The sequence below is a fragment of the Camelus bactrianus genome, chromosome 25 (genome assembly GCF_048773025.1).
Source record: "Camelus bactrianus isolate YW-2024 breed Bactrian camel chromosome 25, ASM4877302v1, whole genome shotgun sequence".
Classification (NCBI taxonomy): Eukaryota; Metazoa; Chordata; class Mammalia; order Artiodactyla; family Camelidae; genus Camelus; species Camelus bactrianus.
Window position 1 is genome coordinate 32939544 of NC_133563.1, and position 18862 is coordinate 32958405.

Below are 18862 nucleotides of genomic sequence, written 5' to 3' on the forward strand. Positions count from 1 at the left end.
TTGAGGAATTTGAAGCAGTTGAGGTCTTTAGCACAATCATTCTATAATTCCAAGCTAAGCCGATTTAGGGAAATAATTTAAAAATATTAGTAAAATAAAACCTTTTTTCATTTGTTTTACGAGATCAATTTTTTTCCTTGAATCTCTTTTTAAGAATGAAAATCTGACAAAAGTCTTAGCTTCCATCCCACTTTTTCCCCGGAGCTCACGACTATTCTGAAGTTTGTGGATGTCCTCCTTAGTAATTCTTTCATGATTTACACACAGTTACTCATAGTAATAGTTAAGTTACATAAATAGTATCATACTGTTTCATTCTTGTTGCTCTTTTCACTTAAAGCAGTTTGAGATTTATATTGCTATTCATCCATTTTAACTGTTAAGATTCCAATGTATGAAAATAACACAGGTTATTTGCTACCTTTCTGCATGAGACGGCAAAAGTTTTCTGCAAAGGACCAGACAGCAAATACTTCAAGCTTCACAGGACACATGGTCTGTATTGCATATTCTTTTTTTTTTTTTTCCAAAATAATCCTTTAAATGTTGTCAGGGTCCCCAAGACCACTCTAGTCCAATGACTCACAGAACTTGAAAAAGTGGCTATGCTGACAGTTATAATCTATTATAGCAAGAAGATACAGTGTAAAATCAGCAAATGCGAAAGGCACCTAGGAAAGGGTCCAGGAGACCAGGTACAAACTTCCAGGTGTCTTCTCTAGGGAAGTTGAACGCGCAGCCTCTAATTCTCCCAGAAATGATGTGGGGCAATACTTATAGGGTACTGTCAGCCAGGGAAACTCACCTGAGACTTCATGTCCAGGGCTTTCTCTGAAGGTCAGCTCTACAGGTATGGAGCACTCACTGGCTGACCTTGGTTACTGTTTCCAGCTCCTCCAAAGATCAAACCGCCCCTGCGGGGTGCCAGGCCCACACCAGAAACCCGTTAGCATAAATCATCTGATGTGACTCACGGCGCCAAGTAAACACAGGCACTCACATGAGGCAGGATATTCCAAGGGCTGAAAGGTTATCTCCCAGGAGCTGGTCAAGGGACAGACTTATCTTTGGAATGTGCAGGACTTGAGTAAGCCAGAGCTGCCAAGTCAAGCCTGCATGCACCGAAAACCACTCTTAGTTCCTGGGCCGTAGGCTGGGTTCGCCTAGAGGCTCTCATGATAAGCTCGTGTAAATTACTTTTCTCTGTTACTTCAAACACTGCTGAAGGAAGCATCCCTTCGATGTTATTGTACACATACACAATACATAAGGGGGACAATGACATAGGTAACTTCTTTCAGAAATAAAAATACGTAATTAGAAATATGTAAAATATGTGACTCTCTTTAAAAAGGAAATCAATCTATAATGCTAACCACTGAGACTTAAAAATTATGTATTTAAAAGCAGGACTATAAAACCTCAGCCTTTCTTAATAAGGAAAGTGAATTTACAATCTAGCAAACTAAATATAAAACCTGTGTTGGATACTAACAGATTAAAGCAAAGGTCTTAAAGAGATTAAATTTGAGGATATGTATTTTATCACAAGAAGGAACTTGCTCTGTTGTTTTTCTGCTATTACATATAAAGGAAATTTCTGTCAAATTATTTTATTATACACACTTTTTCTTCATCTGAACTATATAACCTTTGTGCGAATGAATGTCAAAGTTATGACGTAAGTCAGGTAACTGTGAAAAGTCGAAGTATGACCCAATGTAGGAGCAGTGGTAGTTCATAAACTGTATTGTTAACATCTTCAAATATAGCTGAATTTTTTTTAATTAGACATTAAAAAAAAAACTAGAGCTAAAACTTAGTTTTATAGTAAAAACATCAATGTGATTTTCCAGATTTTGGAAACTCCTAGGCACCGACTTGTGTCTCCAGCCTTGGTGCTGTTTTTGTTTGTTTGCTTTCTAGTCTCCGTAGAGACTGTGAAAAATTCCCAATGCCGACTGTATTTCAAGTCATCATGGCGGGGGATTGGGAAAATTTTCAGTCAGCAATAATCACACCTCAGATAAACGTCCTTGGCTATGATACTGCCACTGTGCAAAACTGTTTTCTTTTTAAATAAAAGCTGTATACACTTAAGGCGTACAACATGGTTATTTGATATACGTATACATAAATAATTACTCTGATCAAGGTAATTAACATATAACCTCACAGTTACACTTTCTTTTTATAGTAAAGTTATTTTTATTCCTTTTTTCCCTTCATTAAAAGCACTAATTGGAGAACAGAGAAAAGAGTGTAGTAACCACGCGCGGGGACTGCCCACAGCCTGGTATGACTGGGAGTGGGTGAGAGAAAGTGTCTGTCCTCTCTTCGTCATCTCCAGCTCAATCTTCTTCCTTCTGGATCACATACCTGGGTGTCTGTTGCAGCTCTGCAGTTCCCTGACAGTGGAATCTTCAAACAGACCTTCAGCTTTCATTTCAGTTTCCTCATCGAAGCAATAAAGATAATTTTGTGCCACCCTCCTTGTGGAATTGTGTAGTACTAAATGATACAGTCCATATAAAGCACTTAGCAGAATGTCTGGCTTGTCATTAGGGTTCAATGAATATTAATGATTAACATTTTAATTAGCTGTTCCCTTTTCCTTCTTCTTCCCTTACTTCCTTAATTTCTCTTTAACATTTACAGTATTTTAGATTGTTTCCTGAAGGTTTAACACATCACACTATAAATCATCTAGAGCTGATGGATCATTGGAGTAGATTTTAAAAAACAGATTGAGACTTACCTATTTTTATATGTACACAATGACCCACATTTAAAAAATATTCAAAATTTCAAATTTATCCACATAAATTTACATTATCCACATAAATTTGTCTTGAAAAAAACTTAACTCTGTCCTTATTCATATTTTCTTTCCGACATGTCTTTTCTATTGAAAAAATAATTTGTCAGGATAGTAATAACCTTTCCTTTCACCCATCACAAGGGTGTCCTTTGGTCATAAATCAGAAGATTTGTATTTGTGGATTTGTGCCAGGCTTTCTGTTACACTGATCTATTTGTCTATTCTTATGTCAACCATATAATTACAGTCATAATTGTAACTACAGCTTTGTAACAGGTCTTAGTATATGTTGGTGAAAGATTTTGTTTTGTTGTTGCTCATTTATCTTGGATAGTCTTGGTCTTCTGCGCTTCTGTCAGCTGGTTAATTTCCCCAACATACTGCTGGGATTTTGACAGCGTAACAGTGAAGCTAGGTAACAATTTATAAAATTGCCTTCCAAGTTATGAACATGACATATCCATACATTTAATTATATCTTTTCAAATTTCTCTCAATATTGTAATTTTCTTTCAAAAATTTATTCTTAGGTATTTGATGCTTTATGCTAGGGTAAATTTTATCATTTTAACAATTTCTATTTGTTTCTAACATAAATTGGTTTTTCTATACTGACTTTGTTTCCAGGGACCTTGATAAATTATTTTGTTCACAGATTTTGAATTTTCTACGCACATTAACTAGTTATCTATAAACAGTATTATTTCCTGCTTTCAAAACCTATGCTTTTGTTTCAGGCATTATTTCACTGGCTAGGATCTTAAATGTAATGTTAAACAGTAGTGGTCACTGTTATTAAACTTCAAAGAATGGACCATTTAGCTGTTGACTTTCACTGTTGTATATTTCATTGACTTTTAAACTTTTATTTTCCCTTGTTCTTCTTTTTCTAGTTTCCTGAAAATAAGCGTTTAAGTCACTGACTTTCAGCCTTGCTTCTTTTCTCATATACACACTTAATGCTATAAATTTCCCTACATGCACTGCTTTAGCTGAAACAAGTTTTGGTATCGTCATTCTTATTCAAGATATTTTAAATTTCACTTTTTTTGACCCAGGGACTGTTCAGAAATGTATTACATAATTTCCAAGCTGTTGGGGGTTTCTTTAGCCATCTTTTACTAGTTTCTGGCTTAATTCCAGTGTTAGAGAGTCCAGAATGAAGGCTTTGGTAAACGACTCATGTTTACTTGAAGAAAACGTGAATTAGCCCTTTTTGATAAAGTGTTCAACATATGTAAATCAGCTGAAGTTTAGTGATTGTATTGTTCAGTTCGTCTGTATTCTGATTTTTTTTTTTTCCTTTTTGCTTTTGGTCTGAATGTTCTATTAGCTGCAAAATCTCTATATTGCAAAAGCTGTGAAAAAGTTTCCAACTATGATTACAGATTTACTTAATTCCTCTCTTGTGTAATTCTTGCTTTATATATTTTACATTTGTTCTAGGCGCAAACATATTTAGGATTATGTGGTTTGTGTGGATTAATTCCTTTATCATTATAAAATGTCCTTCTTTATCTCAAGTGATGCTTCTTGCCTTAAATTTGTCTGATAAAACTATAGTCACACCGTTTTCACTGGCTGTTTGCCTGATGTCTCTTTTCCCATGCATTTATTTTCAACCTTTCTGTGGTCTTACAGTTGGGTCTCTTGTAAGAAGTGTGTCCTAGGGTGTTCTTGGTTCAGCTAATACTTTTTCAACTTTAATTCAAGTAATGAATCACTTAGTGTTTATATTTTGCAATTAAAAATATGACCCACCTGTTCTATGTTCCTTTATTCTTGCCTTCTTACACTTTACCCTCTGTAAAATGGATACACATTCTACTGTTCTTCTTTCAGTGTTTAACTCAGAGATTATAACTTGCATCCTTGACTGTAGTCTAGTAACAGTATTAATTTTACCACTTACTGATTGCTAGAACCTTAGAGCACTGACTCCGTTTACTCTCCTTGTCTTTATTATATGATGCATTTAAATTCTACAGATAGTTTAAATCCCACATTTAATTAATAACCACACACATATTGACCATTTCCATTGTCTTTCATCTATTTCTGGATTTCATCTGGGATCATTTTGCTTATGCTTCAAGAACAGCCTTTACCACACTCTCCAGTGAATGCCTACTGGTAACAAATTCTAGTTTTTCCTGGAAAGTCTTCATTTTGCCATCATATTTGGAGTATACCTTGCTCTTGCCCCTACTTTCTTGTCTGGAATGTAAGCACTGAAACCATCTTTCGATGAGGACAGAAGCACTGAAACTATCTTTTGATGCTGAAGACGGTGGATCATAAAGAACAGAAAAGGCCGGGGCCCCACTGACCTCGTTGAGCTACTGTACCGGACACCTGGACAGCCTACACCTGAAAGAAAAGTAAACCTCAACAGTTTAAGCACCATTCTTACTTTGGTTCCATTACAAGACAAATATCATTCCTGATACGCCTTTTATCAATTCTAGAAACTTCTTAGCCACTTGTCTCTTCCAATATAGCTGTTGATGGCTGTAATTTACATTTAAATACTCCAGCATTTGTGGCACATGACACAGTCATCACCTTCGGTCCTGCTAGAATTCTGATGAAGAGAGTAGTCCAGGACAATCAGCTCACACTCTTAATCAAAGGAGTCATAATCCAAAGGAAGCTTTTCTAGGTACTGTTGTCTGTCTCTTAACCAACAGATAATGCTTTGCTAATATACATACTAAATGTCAGAAATTTTTACTGGTGAAAACTATGGCCTGTTAACTAGAATGATGAACTTCAAAAATTAGTCCCTGATGATGAAATTAAAGGTTTTCAAGACTATATGGCACTTCCCACTCCACCCTTGCAAGAACAGGTCAAAGAATCCATTTTGGTCTGTACCTTTACCCTTTGGGAAGATGCCCTAATACAATTCCCTAAAAGCTCATCTGTCCAGCCATGAGCACAGGTTTCATTTAGGGTAACAGAATTCCGCTTCATGAAGGAAACTTTCAGGCAAGGTGGTGGCTAGCGTATATCAAAGGGCAGAGAACAAATTCCTTGAGCCTGCAGAACAGGCGTTAAGAACTGTTTTCGTGCTTAGTTTATAAACGTATTGGTGACAGAAGTTGTTGGTGTGAAACTGGCTTCCGTATAACCTGGCTGTTAGAGGGTGATCTGGGGGAAGAAGTGTGTAGACTTTGGGAGGAGGCGGGGGATGGGTGTTCAGTGGGTACACTAACAAAGGTTTGTACATGAATATATTAGCTTAGGTCAATTCACAACTGCCTCACCGCCCCCTACCCCCACCCCAATCTGTTTTCTCCTGTTTAAAACTCTTAAAATATATGTATGTATATTGGATCTTCCATGTGTTAATTTTTCATTTTTTCCATCTTTTATGCTGTATTCTAGCTTATTCCTTGTCATTTCAAAAATTATCTTTAAGTGTGTCTGATATACACATTAGTAAATTTTTTCTCAGTATTAGAAGAGGCCCCAAGAGGGCAGAAATTTGTTTTATGCATTGCTTTACCACCAGCACCTTACTGTGCCCAGCACATTAAGGAGGTGCTCACAATTTTCAAGCTAACCTTGAATACTCTGAGAGCAAGACCGTAATGTACATTTCAACTCTTTCTTAGGGACATTTTCTTTTTTTTGGGACATTTTCTTTTCCTCCACCCAGTCACAGGTTCAAAAGCACCTTTGGAGCCCCCAGGCTGCTATGCAGAGCTCTGCTCCTGCTTCTTGAGGCAGCAATACCACCTAGGGTCCTCGCTCCCTGCAGAGGACTCAGTCCCACCTTCCCTGAGTTGTCACGTCATGTCTGTTGCTGTTAAAAGTCTCAGAGTTCACTGGTGAGGGTCCTAGTCAATGACAATTCCACAGGTTTACCACCCTGACTTTGTTTTCTCTTCATTTCTGGCAGTTGAGATTTTCTTTCGTTTGCAGTCAGCTGTGTATCTGTTGTTTTATTTGACATCTTTATGTGTCTGGAGCTATGGGATGGTGGTGGTAGCAAGATTTATGTTAGTTAAGCCTGCCATGCCACCAAGATTCCTGGAAACAAACTGTGTGAGAAGGTTAAAAACAAAAACAAACTAACAAAAACAAAAAAACCCCACCATCTTAACTACTGTTACAGTTTTTTATTACACTCTAAGAGTAAAACTCAATCACTGATACACTATGAAAAGTAGAACAAGTGAGGAAAATACAAACTGAGAGCTGGAAAAATATGTTTACTTAGTACAAAGATATGAAGGTAGAAAGCCAGTAGTAGGAAAAGGAGAAATTGTAAGTGGGAGATTTTGAGGGGTTCCTTTAAAACATGCTAACTCGGAAATGATTTGGACAAGCTTTCACAGGCAACAAAGGTCCACATACCATAACCACTAGATTGAAAGGCATCTAATATCCAGCCAATTTTATTTGTATTCTAGTAGTGCTAAGAATAATTCTCTGTACACTTCTACCTTTTATAAGGAAAATGCAATCGATGAAGACCTAGACAGCTCTAATGTTTTCAGTGCGACTCAAGTTATCAAAAATTAACTGTAGAGAGTAGGACAAAGTAGAGACCTGCATTTCTATGTTGAGAAGATATTAACCTTTAATGATGCAGCTTAATTCTTGGGTATGCCTTTGCTGTTTGACCTGTTTACTCTTCCCTACACCACCAGCATGATGGAAGTATAATGGCTTGGTCACTACTTAACATTTCAGTTCTGTTTTTCACATACAAACAAGGGTACAACTAATTTAAACATTTCTAACAGCAGATAATTGTGTATATGGTAAAACAAGTTGACTTTTCTCAAATTTAAAGGGTACAGTAGCAACTGAAACTAACTCCGTTCAAGAAATAACTGTCTTCTATTAAGCAGGCAGTGCTAGTTCTATATGAATATTATCTATTAATCGTTCTAACAACTTTAGAAAAGACCTGAGCGCAACCCTGCACACCCTGTAGTCTATTTTTCTTACTGTTACAACACGTGACGTGAAGCATGCCCACTCTGGAGAGTCGGAGAGAAAAGAACTGGATCACTGTCACACGGCTAGAAAGCAGCAGAGCCTGCTTCAGTTCCAAGAGCAACTCTTTCACACCGCCATTCTACAGTTCTGATCACAGCACTGTTATTCATATTTAGTGGACAGTTTTCCCCACCTGGTAGTCACTTTCTTACTTTAATTTTTTATAAGAAAAACACTGTGAAGAAGTAAACTGACCTAATCCTTGGGAGTACAGTGGCAATTAAATAGCTGCTTAATTTTTTATTTTTTTAAGTGATTTGAGAACACGAGCATGATTTTTGAGAACATTTCTACTGCTCACCTTTGCTCCAGAATCATCTTCCACTGAGAGAGGGAGGGGACTCTATGTAAACACAAGAATAAAATTTTATTCTTTCAACAAAATTTATCATATCAGATACTGAATTTATGAAGATAAATAAATCTGTTTCCGTCCTCAAGGAGCTTATAATCTGAGAACTATACATGAAGATAAATTAGTGATAATTTTAGCACTAGTGATAGTGCTGAACTAGAAGTTTGTAGAAGACACATTTATGGCACAAAGAGAAGACCAATTTTACCTAGGAGGCCCAAGATCCAGATAATATTAAGACTCGACAAATGAACTGAGTTTTGCGGAGCGAGTTATTTCCTGAGGGCTTAGTATGTGCCAGGTGGTGTACTGAGTCTCTGGATCATCTAATTAAATTATCTTACAAATTAGGAGATAGGTAATCCCATTTTACAGATGAATCCAGGTGGTTTAACCTAGAACTTAATCTGCTAAATATTGTGAGCTACTGACACACACAAACACACAATAAAAGAGATCACTGGATGGAGTCACAGAGGTAAAGGGGCTTATAAGACTATAATACTTTCATTCACATGCAAGGAATATCAAGTCAGTATGCTTCAGGAATTAGCAAAAGGTCACATAACCAAGACAGAGATCCTTTATTCTCCTGAGGGCCTGTCAGTTGTATGAGCACTTTTCCCTGAAAATGTTATTCTCTTCCTGCTTTTCCCTTTAGCTCCTTAAAACTCTCCATCACTGGAAGCTACCTTGAATCATATGTCAACTTACCAAAGGGCGAAGTCATTAAATGAGCGCAGCACAAGGACACACGATCTGATAGGGTTAGCCTGTATTTAAAATGAGATATTTACTGTAAATATCAGTGTTTTATAAGCAATGATCTGAAAAGATTGAGAAACAAGTAAAACAGGTTTGCCAACTTTTATGAACACTGCTTCTTACATACTCAACCTATTACATCTAAAAATAGACACAAGGCATGAATTCAAATACCAGGACAGCCACACAACTTTAGAAAAGACTTGTACTCTGGTCTACCCAGAGCTCTACCTCCAGCCCTTACAGTTACACATCCCTGTACAGTATGGCTACATTAAGCCTTCTCAGCACTTGGACTAGTCTGTCTAATGTCAGCCCTGAGACTCTTCAAAACTCTATCATTCTTATTATATGTGCAGTTTTAAAAAACATGAAGGTTCAAGGTGGACAGCTATTAAGACTGACTGGGATTCTAATGTAGATGACTCTGCCCAAGGTTACTGTGCAACTATAATCTCTGTGGTTTAGGTTTAACATACAGATGTAGAGAATGGTTATGCAAAATTCTTAGTACCTCTGCATTTATTTCCCACCTTAGAGTGAAGGCCCAATTATAAATCCTATTGATTCTAAAACTATAACAATATGAAACTTGACAGGAGCCAAAGAATATCAGCAAATTTATCAATAAGAAAAGGAAAAAGGAACATTTACTTGGCAGCATAGCGCACACTGGTTCCGAAAGGATGAACATTAGAATCTCACATTTAATATCATGTTTTAAAAAAATTATAGATGTTCCACTCTAGATTGACTGTGTATCTGAGGTAGGTCTCTCCCATGTATTTATTTTTTTTAATCTCCACAAGTCTCAGCCCCTCATCCTGCATATTATGAACAACTTAAGGTACCCAGGGCAACTGCTCTGAAGTCAGGACTCTCCATCACTTTAACTGCTCTGTGATTATAAGCAACTTAACTTTTCTGAGTCTCAGTTTCTTCAATTGTAAAATGCACTAATAACACTTATTCTAAAGGGTTGCTGCAAGGATGAGAGAGAACATGAAAGTATCTAGGTAAGTACTCGTACCATAACAGGTGTTCCATATACACTGTGATATTTATGAATACTCAGACAGTAATAATGAAAGATGTATTAAAATGAGTGACAAATTCAGGGGAACACCCAAGATCTGATTGTTAATATAAAGATAAAGAACTGATAGAACAGACTTTCCTTTTTGTATAAGTTTTATGAATTAAAGAAAATGATCAGAATAAATGTCTTAAAAGAGATCTTTAGGTAACTACAAGTAAAATTTGAAATGATGAGTAGTTACTCTGTGCATTTTTCAAGGTTTTTTTCTTCCTTCTAGTATATAAAATCCTGGTGTTGTATAATCAGTGGCATTTCTTAGCTTTGATAAAATTCAGAGGCTTTTTTTGTCATTTTTAAAAATCTTTTTGGGGGGGTAATTAGGTTTGTTTATTTATTTATTATGATTTTATTTAACAGAGGTATTGGGGATTGAATCCAGGGCCTCGTGCATGCTAAGCATGTGCTTTACCAGTGAGCTATACCCTCCCCCCAATAAAATATAGTTTTAAAAGATTAAAAGATAATGTATTTAGTATAATGTATTTATAATACTGAGGCTGGAATAGGCCTTCCTAAGAAAGAACAAACCCACTGCTGGAATAGGCCTTCCTAAGAAAGAACAAACCCACTAAGTTACAAAAGATTACATAATGGTTTTAAATAAAATTTAAAAACACATGACAGATAGGAGGAAATATTTGCAACACACATAATAAGGTAGAAAGAACAAAAATCCAAAATATATATAAGTCCCTAGAAAACAGTAAGAACAAATTAACAAACCAAAAGAAATACAGGCAAATGATACGAACATGCAATCAAAAAAATAAAAGTGAAAGAAAGAAAAGCAATGAAAATGTGAAAAGATATTTTCACTCTTAGACAAGGGAATAAAAATTAAAAAAAGATACTTCTTTGCAACCATCAGATCAGCAAAAATGCAACTGAATGGTAATGCCCTGGGGCCATTATGTGAGGAAACAGGCACTTTCCTACACTGCTAATGAAAGTATGAGCTGGCAAAGACTCTGCAGAGAATAATTTTAGCAGTATGTATAAGTACTTTAAATAGACATGTTCCCTGACACAGCAATTATAACTTACATACGGTCCTGCAGAAAGAGTCACACCGTCACACCATATATATATCAAAATATTTTGTATTTTGCAGGACCGCCTACAATATTGAAACTATGGTACATTTATATATGGAACTAAAAAACAAATGTGATGCAGAGATATGGAAAGTTCCCTGAAATGCATGAAGAAAGTGTAAGGTGTATATATATATGGTATGATTTCATGATACTATAAATCCCACTCTTATCTGTAGGCTTTATGTGTATAAAAACACAACAAGAGCTTGGAAGGATCACCGCTGTCAGTAACTCAGAGTGTAAGAGAAAGAAAGGCTGCAGTATATGAATGAGCAACAGGATATTTTTACATATTCTTCACATTTTACTCTAAATATCACAGAATGAATGACCACTTAGAAAGTTATCTGAAAATGATGGATTTACCAGTGCCCAATTCCCAAAAACTGTTTCTCATTCATACTCAGAACTTTATTTGAAAATAATTCAGTATTCTGGGTAATGTGGAATCTTTTTGTGCTACTGACTATACACAGAAGATAATTTTAAACAATGATTATTAAATATAAACAGGATACCCAAACAAAAATTTTCAGATAATTTATACAATAAGGAAAACTTAAATCAAAATTAAGGCAATTGTATACCTTTAGGGACCTTTTTGATACTTTTTCAATCAAAGAAACCCTACAAAAACCCTTATTTTCCTGGAGAATTTGAACTCCTATAAAATTTGCAGGAGGAACAAGTAGCAGAGAAACTTTCTCAAACTACTTAAAAACAAAACAGAACAAACAGCCCAAACCCTGTTTTAAAATATTTTTAGACAGTAGGACAAATATTGAACACACAGCTTAATAGTCTTTAAAGAATCATTTTGAAATAAGCAAGGAAAAGGTCAGAACTTTTAAGCCAGTTATAATTGCATCTGGTTAGTCCCAAGACAGACAGTTAAGTAGCTGAACAGGTTCTACTGCTAAGATTTTGATTCATGGACCGATTTTACTTAGCCTCACAGGAATAATGTGTATTAAATTATAAAAATACCCTCAGGACTGGTTCTTTTCCATAAAATTAAAGAAAGTTAAGGCTAATGTAACATATAATATAATTTATATACATATAAAAATCCTAAATGTGAGAATGGTTTCATAATATACTGGTAGCTTTGTGAAGAATTAAAAGCTTAAAACAAACAAAAAAACCACCAAACAAACCCAAAAGCCCACCTTTCATTTTAATCCAGAATTTGATACTATCATATTTCTTGTTTAAAAAAACCCCTCAACATCAAGCTATTAACAATGAAAACATCATATGATGGCTTATTATAACTTTGCATATTTTTTGTACTGAGTTAACACTTTGACCATTATCAAAAAGTAGAACCTCTTTTTTTAAAAAAACTGAGATGAAAAGAACTAACAGGTAAACTCTCATATGTCAGATTCCCCATTTTAATTGACATTTTTCGATCACTGAAGTCCATAAGAGACATTTGTTTGGAATCATAAAATTGTACTACTGGGAACTGATGAGATGAAACAAATAAAATGAAACAGGAAAAGTTAAATAACTTATGCCAAATGCTTAGCAAATAATTATGAGAGGTATCAAACCTTCAAATTTGATAGAAAATAGTTGGAGGTTAATTTCAGAAAATATTCAAATATTATCAAAAAAATCCAACTTTATAGTATGTTCTCTATCAGTCAATTAAATAACAAATGACAACTAGAAAATAAGGGGGGGAAATGGGGACATTTTAACATTTAACCAGATTCGGTAACATTTAAAACTGATAAGCACACGTTCATCAGAAAAAAAATTCCTCGTACATTTCTAGTAAGTATATAACTTTTGAAGAAATCAAGGCATATATTTTCCTAAATGGTGGGGGACAGCTCAGTATAACAATGCTTTACTATATTAACTAAAACAAGATAAAGTGAAAAAAAATTTTTTCACTTACCTACAACTGAACTTTCACGTGGAGCATTTTCTAAGTGATAAAGTAAGGCAAAGCTGATCGCCCAAATGATCAAAGACTCCATTATATAATCAGGAAAGTATGTAATATAAAGATATAAAACACAGGACCATTAAACAAGAGGAAAAAGAGCAATAAATGAAAAAACACTATAGTTAGGAATTTAATCTATAGGTCATTTTGGACCCTAAACCACACAATATGCTAAATATCTTTTTCCTATTGGAGAATATGAAAGAAAAATTTTGTATTTTGCTTACTGAAGTTCAAAGGTACACTGATGTGGAACTCTCAAATATGTTTAATCTGAAAAAATACATTTCATAAAACTACCCTAGGGTTACATGCTGCTTCCATAATGTATTGTGATATGTCTCTTGAAGTATTATAAATTATAAAATAACATCATAAGCATTTAACAAGTTTCAAATGAACATGTGAAACTCACTGAAATGTTCTGCATCCAAGTACATAACGGAACAGCTCCCACTTAGTAACAAAGAAAATAAGAAAAGAAATAAAACAAAAACTTCAGTTCATAGAAAAAATAAAATACAATTAGAAAGACAGCACTTACCTTTTCAAGAACAAGTCCCCCTGCTATCATTTCATATTTTTATTTAATTGTGAATTTCTCATAACACATACACATCTTCCAGAGAAGAATCAAACATGTATTCACTCTGGACTGAGGCACAGATAAGAGTTCATAGATGTATGCCAAGCTGCTAGGCTAATGCATACTTCCTTTTTTTTTTTTTTTAACAGGTTTACAGTAAAACTAGTTTTTAAAAGATGTCTCATTCTTTTAAAATGACATTTTATAATCACATGTTGCTAAAAAGTCACTGATACGCCATCTAAATTTACTTTGAGGTAAGTCTGAGTGAGGTAAGGCTCTCATTATCTGCTCCCTTGCCTTATGAGCACTTACATAGTCAACTGCAGCCGTGTCATGTATTTAGGGCATGACATGTGTACTGTGTCAAGCTAAAAACAGGAAAGGCACAACTACTTCCAGGGTTAAATAAGACTCCAGAAAGGGACAGCTTCACCACCTGGACCTCAAGCCAGAGTCAACCACCCAGGGTCAGACACCCTCCTCTGGTGAGCCAGGAGAGTGATGGGGTAAGTTATCCCAAGTCAATTTTTCCTGTTTACTTCAGGGAAACAGCATTCACCAATTAACACAAAGGCTTTATATGCTGCCGCAGACGCTCCTGCTACTCTGCTGCACAAAGTTCAAAACGACTGAGGGAAGCACCAGAGTCCACTGAGGAATTTTATTTGCACGTATGTATCACATCCCTAGAAAAAGAATCCAAGGACTTTCCCTCCTGTGTGTTTTCGCCTTGCTTCTTCACGGTCCATGACACCAGCTGAGGTTGTCAGTACAATGAACCACACTGACGGGATGGGAGCAGGCTATTCTGCCATTTTTCTAGATCTTTGAGGTGCACATCAAATCTGGGGCTGATCTCTCCACACTTATTTAGCCTGCCTGTGAGGTTCACGACACTTTTCCCAGCTCTGTGATCATCGATGATTGCAAATTCGCCAATGTAACCATGCTTCATCACCACAGTTAGAAACCGGACAATGACTTTGGAGCACGTCCTAATAAGAACCTGGCGTTTGCCTCTCTTTTCGGCATTGTTGATGCTCTTAAGGGCATCAGCCAGGACGTTCATGCGCACCATTATGGCGGCACGGAAAGATGGTGGCAAGAGCCATACTTCTTAAGTAACTTTGGTTTTGTAATTGTTGTTTGATTTTTTTTTTTTTATCTATACAGAATGTGGATGTGTCACCATAAAATGAAAAGTAAAGCTGATTTCACGCAACTGAAAAACAGAGGCACAGAAAATTAATTTTAAGTAGAGTATTTTCAATGAAAGCATAAAATATGAAAGTGTCATTTAAACCAAACAATATATATGTAGAACTAACTATCAGGTATTAGGTTATCTTTAAATTATTTACAAATGTATGGCACAACTATACTCTGAAAAAAATAACAGATGACAATATGTTTTAAAAAAATAATCATATCTACCACTTGTCAAGAGCTTAGTTTGTACCAGGAATTTTTATAACACTTTACTGATATTCACTCACTTATAATATGTTAACTCATTTAATTTCATAACAATCCTATTGGGTAGGTACTTTCATAACCCTGATTTAGCAGACTGAGGAAACTGAGGCACAGGGAAAGCAATAACTTCCCCAAAGCACACAGCCAGAAGTGGAAGAACCAGGATATGAGTTCAAGAAGCTGGGCTTCAAAACTCTACCATTAAATTGCAGTAATTTCAAAGATTCAAAGTATTTCCATTAAATCAGAAAGTTGGTATCATGTTTATTGCTAAAATAAAAATGAGCTATGTCTACTTTAAACATAGCAGCATTTGTTGAACACCTAAAATATGCTATGTACTATTACTGGACACTGCAGCTAGCATTAGTAACAGCAAGCGCTTCAGCATTCACTGAGCACTTCACGTGACAGGTACTGACTAGCCAAGCACTCTACATTCATCACAGAGGTCGCGCCTTACAACAGTCCTGTGAAGTGGGTACCATACCCATTTTGTAGGTAAGAAAAGCACCGAGTGTGAAACAGTGCCTTTCTCTTCTCCAAACTGACCTGTCTAGTAGAGCCCAGATGTCTACAAACGTCAGGCGTCAGAGCCCTGGCCTGCCGGAGAGCACCGCAAATGCTGCCAATCTGACCTGCCGACCACGTAAGGGCATGCTTTTATCCCAACCCCAGAGTCTGATGTCGTGTCAGAGACATGATAACACAATTAAAAAGATACGACAGTAATTTAAATTTACAGTAATCAATTAAAAATTAAGCTTCTATGTACTATTTTTGCCAAACCCTGTATCAGTGTTAATGGTTGATATTCCAAGTCAGCTGAAGTAAACATCCACCTCCCAGCCAATTCACGAATCACAGCTGAGTGTAGGATGTTTACATGAACTGAAAACTTGGTTTAAAGCAGGAACTACAAAATCCTTTGTTGTACTTATATTGGTCCTTTACCTGAGACTCAAACGTATATTATGGTACATACGATGAAACATTATTATTATTTTTTAAAGTTAACTGTTTATAATCTGTTGAAAAAAAGAATAAGAGGTACAGTGATTGACATAAAAGAGGCAACAGTAAAATCAGAAGGTATTTTGAGACAAACCTTAGAATCCAAGAGAAAAACGTAGTGACGTTCTTTTCACTGAAATAATTTATGGCAATATAAACAGACATCTTGTAAATGCTCCAGATCTAAATGTGGCTGATTTTACAGCCTCTCCTCTTCCTAGATCTCTCTCTTCAAAACAAATGAACTTGCATTTATAGGAACCCGCTGATGGCCTGCAGGATGCATCAATCACCCATTCTTCCCCAGGAAAAGGATTCCTGTCTTGGGTAAAAGACAAAGTTAACAAACCACCTCTGAGGACCTCAAAGTTTAGCCATAGCCTTCCTTTTCCTCATTTCTTATTTCTCTTCTCCTCTTCGAGCCTCTCTCCATCTCCTCCCCTACACTCATTAATTCAGATAATTTCACCTCAGGAACATTTGCCCACACTCTGATCTCCTTCCATCTTCTGTCCCAAGTGTTGCTAAGTTGCTTCTCAGAAATCCCTCTTCTCTCTGCATTCCTCTGATTAAGAAAATAATACCACAGACACCTCTCCTAAGCATTAAGTGGCCCGACCAACACACTGGCATCAAAGAAGAGGAATCCTCAAATTTGGAAGTCAAATTAAATATAAGAACCATTGCCAGCAAACTCTAAAAATCTCTGGAATTTCACAGGCATCCCAGGACTTTCTGAAACCTAAGTCTCTACCTGGCCTCTTGTCCCCTTCAGGCTACTCTTCCTGAAGCACCAGTTCTCAAGATTCAACACGCACAACCTTTTTTTTTTCCTCTAGTATAGTGTTTTTCTGTTTCAAGTACTCCACTGAAACATTATTTTTTCCTTCTGCTTTTCTTTGCAAATGTATTCAAATGGGTTCTGTGGGCTAGACAATTAATATAATGCTTTCTCTGGGACAAAAAAAAAAAAATGGGTCCCAGCTTTCCAACAAAACTTTTCAAAACAAACTTTCGGATTACACATTTTAAGGTGGGGATTTTACGTGCATTTTTCTTCAGTCACTGACTGGGCATAATACCGAACAGGGAGAAGAACGTAAGATGAGCTCCATGGTTCCGAGAGCAGGGACCCCAGACAGCTGCATCAGCAGCACTTGGGAATTTAGGAAAAACAATGCCCATTCTCAAGCACCACTCCAGAGCTACTGAATCAGAAATTCTTGCAAGGCCCAACAATCTGTATTTTAATGAATAATCCCTCCAAGTAATTCTGATACGTGCTAATATGTGAAACCAGGGGACTAACTGCTTCACCAAATATGCTAGAAAGCCAGAGCAAAGATAGCAATGAATGTCAAATTGTCATGAAGTTTTTAATATGCTACAGATCAAAAAAAAAAAAAAAAAAAAGCAATTTCAAATCACCTATCATATGTCTACCAATATTTAACCAGGTTAGGGAAACTGGCAGACTACCTGAAACAGCATAATTTTGGAAAGTAACTGACTGATAGCCAAACTTAAAAATTTTTTTCCTGAATATACACAGCAAATAGAGGCACAATGAATGAAGGGAAGTTTCAACCAGAGGAGTGGAAGGGAGCCACAGTCAAAACGTACTACATGTAATGAGAAAAGCATGCTGGGATTTAAAGTTCATTCTCCACTTCTGTGTCACCCCAAGCCTTTGATTCTACGTAAAAGGGACTCAGTAAGGACCCATCCAACAACATGTATTTTAACCAGAAATATTTGTACAGAAGCACATCTAATTGGAAATGAACCTGAAGACATGCTTTTGTAACCCCTAAGAATCTCAAAGCAAATGCTAAGGAAAAAATCTGTCATTTTCAGAATGGTATTTAGTAACTAAAAATGTTTTACTTTTAATATTAAATAGATCAAAAAATCTTTAAATAGTAAAGAATTTCTGAGCTTTCTGTCAATAAAGACCACACCTTTCTTCCTAAATACTAAGTTAAAGGATGGGGAAGCAAGCTGTTACAGGTTTACTGGAAAATCTAGTGCTCTAACATTTTAAAGCATTTGCTCTGTAATCAATTGCTAAATTTGCATGCCATTGGGAAGTCTGTGGGTCTTCCAAATGAAAACATAAAGAAGTCATCTGCAAACAACTAAAAGGTTGTACTCAAGTATACTGAAGCAAGGGCATCCAGAATTAAAGCCGACATGATCTCTGATTCACCTCATTAGGGCAGAACAATATGGAACAAACGTTACGTAACACAGATTGTACATTAATCCTGAGCATCCACGGATGCGTGGATGGGCTGGGCAGAGTCTAACAGCTTTGTGCAGAACACCCACCCTTCTTTTAGTGCAGATGTAGGCTATCATTTTGAAAAGTTTTTCAAATTCAGCTATGCAAAATTTTTAACTAGGCAGTCTCTCCATTCTACCGAATTTCAAAGCTATATAAGAAAATTTTTCATAGGAAAACATCATCTGGACTAACAAAATAATCTTGTTAACAGAGGACTTTTTGTCTTTCCAGGGAATAGTTCTTGGGCTCTCAGAAATGGCTCTACTCATTTCTTACTATCTGTAATCTAAGGCTTCCAATGTGCTAAATCAGAAGGTCAAAGAATGTACAATAAATCTGATTTATTAAGAGTTCAGTAGGAAGGGATGCTTGATGCACGC

At 36.1% G+C, this 18862-nt stretch overlaps 1 non-coding gene and 1 pseudogene across 1 annotated transcript; both read right to left on the minus strand.

Moving 5' to 3' along the window:
- Positions 1–16015, minus strand: part of LOC141575046 (small ribosomal subunit protein uS8-like) — a 28934-nt pseudogene extending 12919 nt beyond the window's left edge.
- On the minus strand, positions 1927–2066 carry LOC123613575 (U4 spliceosomal RNA). The gene has a single exon (XR_006720944.1). It is a non-coding gene; the product is annotated as a U4 spliceosomal RNA (small nuclear RNA).
- Positions 16016–18862: the final 2847 nt, after the last annotated feature.